Raw genomic sequence first — 9,982 nt, forward strand, 5'->3', positions numbered from 1 at the left:
CTTTTTCTCCTGACCTTTTCTCCATCACACCTTCCTTCCAGTTAGGTCACTTTGAGGCAGCCATGGGCATTTTGGGGATCTGGCTAAAGGGCAAGAGATTTGGGCATACATGAGTTCAGATTTCTTGGGGTATGTTAGGGTGGTTTGTCATCATTTCTATGTATTTTTTTATTATAATTTAAGTTCTGGGATACATGCGCAGAATGTGCAAGTTTGTTAACATAGATATACACATGCCATGGTGGTTTGCTGCACCTGTCATTCTATCATCTACATTAGGTATTTCTCCTAATGCTATCCATCCCCTAGCCCCCTACCCCAACAATAGGCCCTGGTGTGGTAGTCCCCTCCCTGTTTCCATGGTTCTCATAGTTCACCTCCCACTTATGAGTGAGAATATGTGGTGTTTAGTTTTCTATTTCTGTGTTACTTTGGTGAGAATGACGGTTTCTAGCTTCATTCATGTTCCTGCAAAAGACATGAATTCAGCCTTTTTTATGACTGCATAGTATTCCATGGTGTATATGTGCCACATTTTCTTTATCCAGTCTATCAATGATGGGCATTTGGGCTGGTTCCAAGTCTTTGCTATTGTGAATAGTGCTAGAATAAACATATGTGTGGCTGTGAGTTTAGAGTAGAATGATTTATAATCCTTTGGGTATATACTCAGTAATGGGATTGCTGTCCTGGGGCAGTAATGGCAGGCATATTCCTACCACCTGCTAGGTGGACTTGTCCCCCATCGTGGCACCAAGGTGCAGGACAAAGGTCATCTCTCATTTTCACCATGTCCTAGGGCACCTGGCTTGGGGAGTACAAGAGTAATGGAGGGGAAGGAAGACAGAATAAATGTGCGGAGCCAGAAGCTGTGCTAGGGAAAATTCTTTCCACGCCTAATAAAAACTATTACCCAAAAGAGGGAGGTCCTGCTGAGTTTGATGGGGCAGGGTGGGGAAAGAAGAGGTGAGGTGGGAAGAATGGGAGGAGGTAACTCAAGCTGGGGCTTCCCCCTCCACCTGTTAGACTCTTCAGGACAGCTTTCCTGGCATCCACTGCGGGCCCATCCTCAGGCAGCCATTGGAAGGCTTCCTCTTCCTGCAGCCTGTCATCCCTGGACATCTTTTGGGTCTTTTCACCCCTCAGATCTTCTTAATCAAGAGAGGCCCAGAAACTTCACCTTGTTGCCTAAGTCCATAGGCCATGGTTTTTGTGGGTAAAGGTGTCTCTAATCTCTTTTGAGTTGGTGGTGTTTGAGGTCTTAATACAGACATAGACAGCCATGAGGACATCCCCATGCCCTTCCTCCTCATCAATGGAACAGCTTTCCAGGTCATCTGTTAATTTCACTTCCACTGAGTTAAAAACAAATTCAACTTGTAGTTAGATGTGATTTACATATTGACTCTGCTATTAAATGATTGAGTGGCCTTAAGTAAATCACTTTTGTCTTGGTATTCATTTCTTCATTTATGAAATGAGGTTGTTGGATTATATGATCACTATAGTCCCCCAAGCTATAAATTATTATTTTCTATAAATCCTTGTACTTGCAAAATTCTAATTAAATAGAGCTTAACTCTCCTAATTGTCACATAGCTAGAATTTAACTCACCTTAACTTTTAAGGAAAAGTCACAAGAAAACAGGTTTGCATTAAGAAAAGGAGGCAGGGAAAAAACAAACCCAGGGTTTGGAACAATCTTATAGCAACTATAGCTATGTCTATAATAGTCTATGGCCATTCTCATATTCAATAATTTAAGAAAGTCTCAGTTATGTTTATTAGACCTTAATTACTGAGGTAGAATCAATTAAAGCATTTTAGAAAGATTAACAAAATGGTAGACTTTTTATTTGTTGTTATTTTTGTTATTTTAACTGAAAAAAAAAAAAAAAAACTGGCTCTTGAGATTGTCTGTCCTTTCCAGCATTGCGGTTAATCCATCAGTCTCTTGTTATGTGCAGAGAGATTACAAATGTCAACAACTCAAAGAGATTAGAAATACTTTTCTCTCGTCCTTGTAAACCGTGACCGTGTAGACTTAGGAACCCAGGTGAAGTCTCTGGGCCTGTCTTTCTAGACATGAGGGAAACAAAGATGTTGAACAAGATTCTTATTTAGTAACAGAGTCCTGTCTCTAAATGTGCACAGACCTTATTCAGTCCTGTCTCTTCCCTCCTCTCTCTGCCATAGCTAACAATAGTCCCACCTTTCACTTTCTCAGTTAAAAAATAAATAGCCAAAGCAAGGGAGGAGATTCAGACTATCTGAAAATACCAAGGACATCTTTAAAGTGGCTGAGTACACAGCCTTTGAAGAGAGACACACATGACTTCAAATCCAGGCTCTCTTACTTATCAGCTCCCGGAGCTTTAGGAAAGACTGAGAACACAAGGGAGGCGGGCAACCTGGAATTGTAGAAAGACAGAAATATGCAGGGGTCATCTAGGCCTGTTCACAAAAGAGACATTTTGACTGGGGTGAAAGGTCTTTTAGTGCTGTCTTCCTGCCTTTGTTGTATCAAGGCTGTGTGCTAGGCACCTTCAGATTCTTAGGATGGTTTCCCAGGTGTCTGAGGAAGAGCATTTCAAATAAGGATGGGAGGGGAGAGAGGACACGCTGGCTCCTGAAGAGGTCAGCTCTACTGCTATTTAATAGACGAATCTCTGGTTTATACATCAAGCCACTATATGTTTGGCTATCAAGTACCAGTCCACAAGAAACTGACTTTTCTTCTCTGGATAAATGCAGACTAACTGTAACTGCTGGACCTGCCAGGCTGAGGACCAGCATGTGGACTGTGGTAACTTCATCAAGCTACTGCTTTCCTGGGAGCCAGCCAGCCTGTCCCTGATGACAGCCCTCTCTCTCACCAAGCTTCCTAAGTGTAACAGATCTCAAAATATTTTGCAAATAAGTCAGTGCCATCATTGTACTTTGGAATATGCTACTTAGCCAGCACAAACAGCTTTTTTCTTTCCTTTTTTTCCCCCCCTTTTTACCAAATTTGGTAGTCTGGCTTATCACTGGCTCCCGTCCTCTGGCAGCTGCAACAGATGTTGGTTGTTTGTTGTGAGGCATTGGCTTTTCGGGACTGATGATTTGTCACTTGGGCTTATGTGGCAAAAGAGGTGGATTCCAAGAAACACATGTTTAAGAAATTTAGGAAGGAGGCAAGGAAGTGAATATGATCATCAGCTAATTAGCTTGTTAGGCCAGAAAAGCCTTTTGGTGCTCACCACAGCACTGTCGCCAGCTCTAAAGTAGCAGTGACCTCTCTTGAGGTCATTGTGTAAATGACTGTGATAAATGTCTGGTTTTGGAAGGTTAGGAATTTTTCTCTCTTTGCTTGTTCTTCTTCCTCCCACCCCAACCCCCTTTGGTTGTTTGGAATCCTATTGAAAATCACAAACCAGAAAGAAAACAGCTTCCAGGATCAGTGGTGACTATTTCAAGAATCAGGTTACTGTGGCCTGTGGATCTTGAGCTCAACTTGAAGAAAATCCAGGTTGCTTTGGTGACCTCTCGGTGCAGTTTCCCTAAAATACCCACTTTCTCTTGGCTTACCAGTGAGCAGGAGGTGGAAACGGGTGGAAGGATCAGGCTAAGCAATGTGGCAGGATGTATATATCCCCCACCCCCTACTGTAATTGGGACTAGACGAGGCTACCACTGAGTCAGATGCTTTGGAACAAAAGTCTTAGAGGCGGCCGGGTACATGGTTTTGGGAGAAATTGAGCAATTTTGTAGGTGGGCTCTCAGTGTACCTTAAACTAGAGATTCCGTGTGAAGTTAAGACACTGGGGCAGTTTAAGATCACTTACAGAAGTGCAAGATGGGCCTGGAAGGACCCTTTTCCGCCACCCTGGTCTCTATGGAAGTCAGCCCCTTCCATAAAGTAGCGACCAGGGTAGTGGAAAAGCCTGAACTAAGAGTCAAAAGCCACGCTTTCTTGTTTTTGCTTCACTTCCTGCTGAACTGCAGAACTTTAGACAGTTTGCCTTTCTGGGCCTTACTTGCCTGGTAATAAGATAATTGGATCAATCTTTTCATGACGTGTTTTCCTTCTGTGTTTACTCAAACTCACCTTGAACATTCTTGTCACCACAAGTGCTTTCATCATTACCCTCAGTGAATCACATAAAACAAATTTTGCACCATGATCAAATGCAATCAAACGTTCCATTTTTCAAAGTGGTACAATATATAACAGCAATATTATAAATTTCTATGAAATTGAGAAACCGATGTACTCCAAAGGGAAAAAGCTAGAATTGTAAAATGTTTCAAAAATAATTTCAATTATAAATGGTGTCACAAATAATGGCTAAATATGGATTGTGCAAAGAGGGGCTACTTTATCAGCTTTGGAGATTAATTTACAATCATTTGTATTTAGCACCTTCTTTAATGCTAAAGATATTGTTAATGCACTTAAAACGTTTTCTTAAGAACATTAAACATTCCTTAAAAGTCATTTACACTACTATTTGCTTATGTTTGCCTGTGTACCCTCAAGATACATAAATTCTAAATTAATGAGAACTGAATTCATGTGATGTTATCACATTTGCTTTGGAACGTGTTGAACCATTTGGTAACTCTTGAATCACCCTAAACTAGGGAAATAAATCTGATGCGATCTATGAGACTACATATGAAGCAGGGAGTTCTCTACTTAACAAGTGCTAGACTGTATAGAGTTAAATTTAAACCAAAATGAGATTTCCTGAGGTCTTGAATACTAATATGTACTGCATTAGCCTTGAGATGGGTAGGGTCCTTCATAACAAAATAGAACGCATGCCAAATCTGGTATCTTAAAGCAGTAATGTAGACTCCAGCCTTCTGATTAAATTCTTTGGATATTAAAATTTGGTTTGACCTAAATTCAAAGTGACTAGATATTTTTTTTCCCCCTGTAAATTTCAGGGAAGTCCATACCAAAGCAGAGAGACTGCATCTAAATCTCTCTTTTAAAGACACTCATAAAAATGCACTCAGTGCTAAAAAGTTTCCACCCGAGAAAATGAACAAAACAAGTTGGGTTCCAGTGGCAACAACAAACAATAAAATTAGAAGATTCTGTAATTAGACTCAACATGGAAATATGTTCTAAATAATTTCAGTAATCGTGATCAAATAAAGAACAGAAATGGCAACGTGATTCCATTTTTGCAGGAGCTGGTTTTCAGTTTCTTTCCCCTGCACTCATCAGCATCATAAAATGTTACTGCTGGAAGGGTCGTTAGTGGCCACTCATTCCAGGCCCCCTTTATAGAGAAAGGGACCTACAGAGGCAGTGGAATTGGCCTGTACCAGGGAGCCAATTAGTGGTAGAAAGAGGACTAGAACCCAGCTCTTCCTGAGCTACGACATTGCATAGCAGAATGTTGCTAGACATTTGTGGGATTGAATAAACTGATATCCTTTGGGTTTTTAACTGGGAACTAAATCATCAAAGGCCATCTATTCTTTTCCATATCTGTTTTTTCTCAAGACACCTTTTCTCCATTTGATTCCCTGAACTCAAGAAAAGATTTGTAGAGAAGGGAGTTGAGGTGGGGCATTGAGAGAAGATATTATTCTCCACACTGAAGTTTGGACTAGTGGGTGAAGGGTGAGGAAGACAGATAAAGAGAAGAGGACTACTCAAATGGTATGGTTATTAAACACGGAGTTACTGGAACAAATTCTCAAGTATATTTTAATAGGTTTGGTAGCTAGGTGTGAGCTCTCCTATTTCTGAGGGAATTAAAAGTTATTCCTGTGATGAACAGAGTAGGCACTCACTAATTGAATGAATGAATAAATCTGTGAAGGAAACAGCGTTATGGTTTTATTCATGATGTTTTGTTTGTCTTCTTAGCTCTCATTCTCATTCTCTAAATGGAGAGACTGAGGCTTAGAGAACATAATGGCTGGCCCAAGCTGTTAAGTAACTTCTTTGCCTACGTCATAATTTTCCCTCTGCTTTCTAGTGATAGAACTTATCTTCCTATCAACTTCTTGTTGTTTTTTTTTTTTCTTTTAAGACAGTATCTTGCTCTGTCGCCAGGTGCCAGGCTGGAGTGCAGTGGCGCAATCTCGACTCACTGCAACCTCTGCTTCCTGGGTTCAAGCAATTCTTCTGCCTTAGCCTCCTGAGTAGCTGGGACTACAGGCATGCGCCACCACACCCAGCTAATTTTTGTATTTTAATAGAGACAGGGTTTCACCAGGTTGGTCAGGATGGTCTTGATCTCTTGATCTCGTGATTCCCCGCCTCAGCCTCACTGAGTACTGGGATCACAGGCGTGAGCCACTGTGCCCAGCCCTGTTTTTTTTTTTAATGAAAATTTTTAATTGCAGAAAAAGGGGAAAAGATAACCTTCTGGTGCATGGCTGAAACCACAGATGAAAAATAAAAATAAAAATGGCTTTGAGGTTGGCAGCTGCCAAATGCCATTGAACAAAGGAAGTTGCATGCTCATATTGGAGCAAGTAGAGGAGGGTGAAAATGAATGGCTTAACTCCTTTGTTATTTGTAACTGCCTTTCTCAATCCTATTTCCAGTTTAATGGCACACTGTGGGTCAACAGAACCCTACATTCAAAGAGACTCTGTGGTGTCTTTCTGTAATGAGATTGACAGCAAGTTCCTGGGTTCCCTTCTCTGAAGAATCCTGCATAGCTCGGTTGGCATGACCTCTTTCAATGAGAGGATAACAGCAGCTTTGTTTATTCCCGTGTCTCTGGTGTGTGTCTCAGGGAACATCACCTCTCACTGAGTAATTCAGCTCATAGACTAGGTCAGGAAGAAGGGCCAGCATCTCCCTTTCCTGAATCCCAACCCATCTCCAAAATGGGCTTTTTATGGAGTAAATGATTAGCTTGTTAGGTAAAGTAAACAGAGAAACAATGTCAAGTTAAAATGGAGCAGGCTTTGATTCAGAGTGACACTGAGCAAACAGCCAGGCTGGACCTATCAGGCCCTCTGGGGACGTGGACTGCCCACATAACAATGACCCCAATTAGCACCAGTGGGAAAGAGGTTGCAGTGTGATAAGTACACTCCTCTGAAGCCTGAACCTTCTAGCCCTGGAAAGCAGAAAGGGTGAGGTGGGGGGATGGGAAAGGCATCTGATTGCAGCATGACTTCACTTTTTGAAACTCTGAAAATCGTAGTATCTGATAGAGAGCTGATATCCTCCAGGCGACTTCTGTCTTTCTAACCACAAGGAAACTGAGGCTCTGGGACATTTAAAAGCTTGGCTATGGTTTCACAATAATTAACATTTGAATAAAGTCTTATACCCAGGTTTTCTTGTCGTCATGAATTGGGTGATAAATGTTTCTCCCGTCTGGCTCTCCAAGAAAAACCATCCACGAGAGCAAGAAACATGTCTGTCTTGTTCATCAAAATGCTGGGCACATAGCAGATGCTCAAGAAATATTTAAACAATGAAAGAAATAAAGAAATCCAGATCTCAACATCAATCAGGTCCAAAGATAAAGCCAAACCAGAACACCAGATTATACCCAGCTTGATGCCTGAGCTGGTTTCTAGGATGCAGGTTGGAAATTCTATTCTGGGCCTGGATTATGCATTCACCAAAGAGAATCTAGAAACAAAATGTTGTGTTGATCAAATGGAAAAGTCAGCCACCTCCCTCTAGCTTATAGTATTATGAAGATTAAATGAGTTTATAATAAATATCTAGTGGAGAGTGAGTCCTCAGTAGTTGCTAGAGGTAGAGATGATGATAATGAAAATGAACTTTGTTCTATATCAGATCCAAACCCTCAGCTTGAAGTTACTTTCACTTTTTAGGAGCTTATCTGACTCAACCATAGCCATTTTCAAATAACTAGAACAAGCACAGATATATTGTTCAAAAGAAAGAAGGAAAGAAAGAGATAGAAAGAAAAGAAAGAAAAGAAAAGAAAGAGAAAAAAGATGTTGGGATCCCACTCCAGGCTTTCTTATATTTTGTGGTGAGTGTGGTAAACAAGGAGACGTGAGAAAATTCAGAAGATATTTCAGAAGGCTTTGCAACCAGAATGAAGTCAGAGCATGTAACATATGAGCTATACATGTCATATGAGCTACTCTTTCTACATCAGCCATTCACATAGATTAATCACAGATGACCAGATCAGCCTCCTAAACAGTGTTGATCATGTCACTCCCCTGCTCAAAAGCCTTCAGTGGCTCTCCATCACTTTTCCAGAGGAATGCAAATTCATCCACCTGCTGCTTGCAGTTGTCTTTAGTCTCCCCTTTACTAGTTCCCATGGTCTGCATGGAGCCTGTACCATAGCCAAGATACACTTGCCATTGCCTGAACGCCTCTTGCAACCTTTGCCTTCATTCATTTGTCCCCACAACCATCTTTATTTCTAAAATGCTTCCCATTATTCCATTTCTAGCTCTCCACTAAAATCAGTAAAAAGAGCTTCACTTCTTCTGAACATTGAAAGTATCTTGTTTTGTTTTTGTATGCTTGGTAAGACCTTTATGTAGTAACTTTTAGACCTTTCATGCCTTAACTTGTGATCTTTGAGGTTATCTTTCACACACTAGAGCTTAGGAACCATTTCTTATCCATCTTTTCACTCTCCTTCGTGTTTTTCAGTGGTAGGTGGTTAAGACTTTCTTATTGAAGAAATGATGGAATGAATGGTATATTGGACAAGAAGCCCCAGCTTCTCACGGATTGAGGAAACTATAAGTACACCATGTTAACAGCAAGGGTTCTAGGTGCTTCCACCCTGCCAAGGGCTGTACATATTTGACATTTTCTCTACCACACTCAGGAATGTGGAAGAGTCTGTGCTCCCAGGTACAGTATAGCGCCAATGAAAGAAGGAAGGCAATGCAGGAATCACTGTGTCTGCTGAGCCCGGTATTGCTATTCTGCCCCAGCCCCTGGAGCCCTCCAAGTACTCTCCTCAGCTTGAGTGAGCTCACTGGCTTTAAAGACAGAAAGGCTCAAGCCTCCTCACAGTAATGGGCTCTTTCTATTCATGGTCAAACAACTGGGCAGCCATAGTTACAGCTGTGCTTGTGTATATATGAGTGTTTGTGTGAGAAGGATGTGTGGAAGTTGTGATATTTTAACTGAATGCTGTCTATAGGGGAAGGGCATGGGCATGGACCAGGATGGTACCAGACATGTTTAAGCTCAGATAGTAGCCTAATTTGGCCGGAGCTTCAAATGGAAGGAGAGTGGAAATTTAAAATGCAAGGGTGGGGTCATATCAGAGATGATTTAGAAGCCAGGTTAGCGGACTGGCAGGAATGTGGAGACTAGGGATGGCAAACAGGTTTCTGGCTCTTGCTGTAGGACTTAACTCCTCTGAGTGCTGGTTTCCTTTTTTATAAAGTGGGGATATGGTACTTGCCTTATAAAATCATCATGAAGATTAAATTTTATGGCGTATGTAAATTCACTTTTTCAGGATGAATATTAGATGAATTTGGCAAATTATTGATCCTGTTTTTGAAAAAGGTAAAAAGAAAGTTGCTAGCTGCAGATCAATGTGATAGAACCCTTGGGTGAGATTCTAGATCAAGCTGTTGAAAAATTGGTTTGCAAGCATGAGATAAAGTACCAGTAATCACCAAGAACCAGCATGGGTTCCCTGAAGCCTCTTCATGACAGCACAGTATTATACTGGTGTGAGAGTAGCTTGACTCATCCAGAATATGTAACAGAAGTAGAGTGTCTGGATTCCAGTGAGGCAGTCTGCAAGACTCTTCTTCACAACAGGCTGATGAACAAGACAGAAAAGTACAAGCAGAAGGGCAATGCATTTGGCTGGTTTTAGAACAAGTTGCATATCCATGTGTCCACAGTAATGATCGGTGAAATCATGTCAATCTGCAGATGATTTCTAAGTGACAGGCTACTTATCTTTGTCTTGTTCAAATACATAAATAAATAAATAAAAGAGCTTAGAGGAATACATTGAAGGTCTGCTTATTGAATATGCAA

The 9,982-nt window shown here is 41.1% G+C and overlaps 1 long non-coding RNA gene across 1 annotated transcript; it reads right to left on the reverse strand.

Moving 5' to 3' along the window:
• Positions 1-539: 539 nt before the first annotated feature.
• On the reverse strand, positions 540-5,701 carry LOC116565641. The gene is made up of 2 exons (XR_004275553.1): positions 5,656-5,701; positions 540-689 (listed from the first exon to the last, which is right to left on the reverse strand). It is a non-coding gene; the product is annotated as an uncharacterized LOC116565641 (long non-coding RNA).
• Between the last annotated feature and the right edge of the window lie 4,281 nt (positions 5,702-9,982).

The sequence above is a fragment of the Sapajus apella genome, unplaced genomic scaffold (assembly GCF_009761245.1).
Source record: "Sapajus apella isolate SASKATOON/1434 unplaced genomic scaffold, GSC_monkey_1.0 scaffold41, whole genome shotgun sequence".
NCBI classification, from domain to species: Eukaryota; Metazoa; Chordata; class Mammalia; order Primates; family Cebidae; genus Sapajus; species Sapajus apella.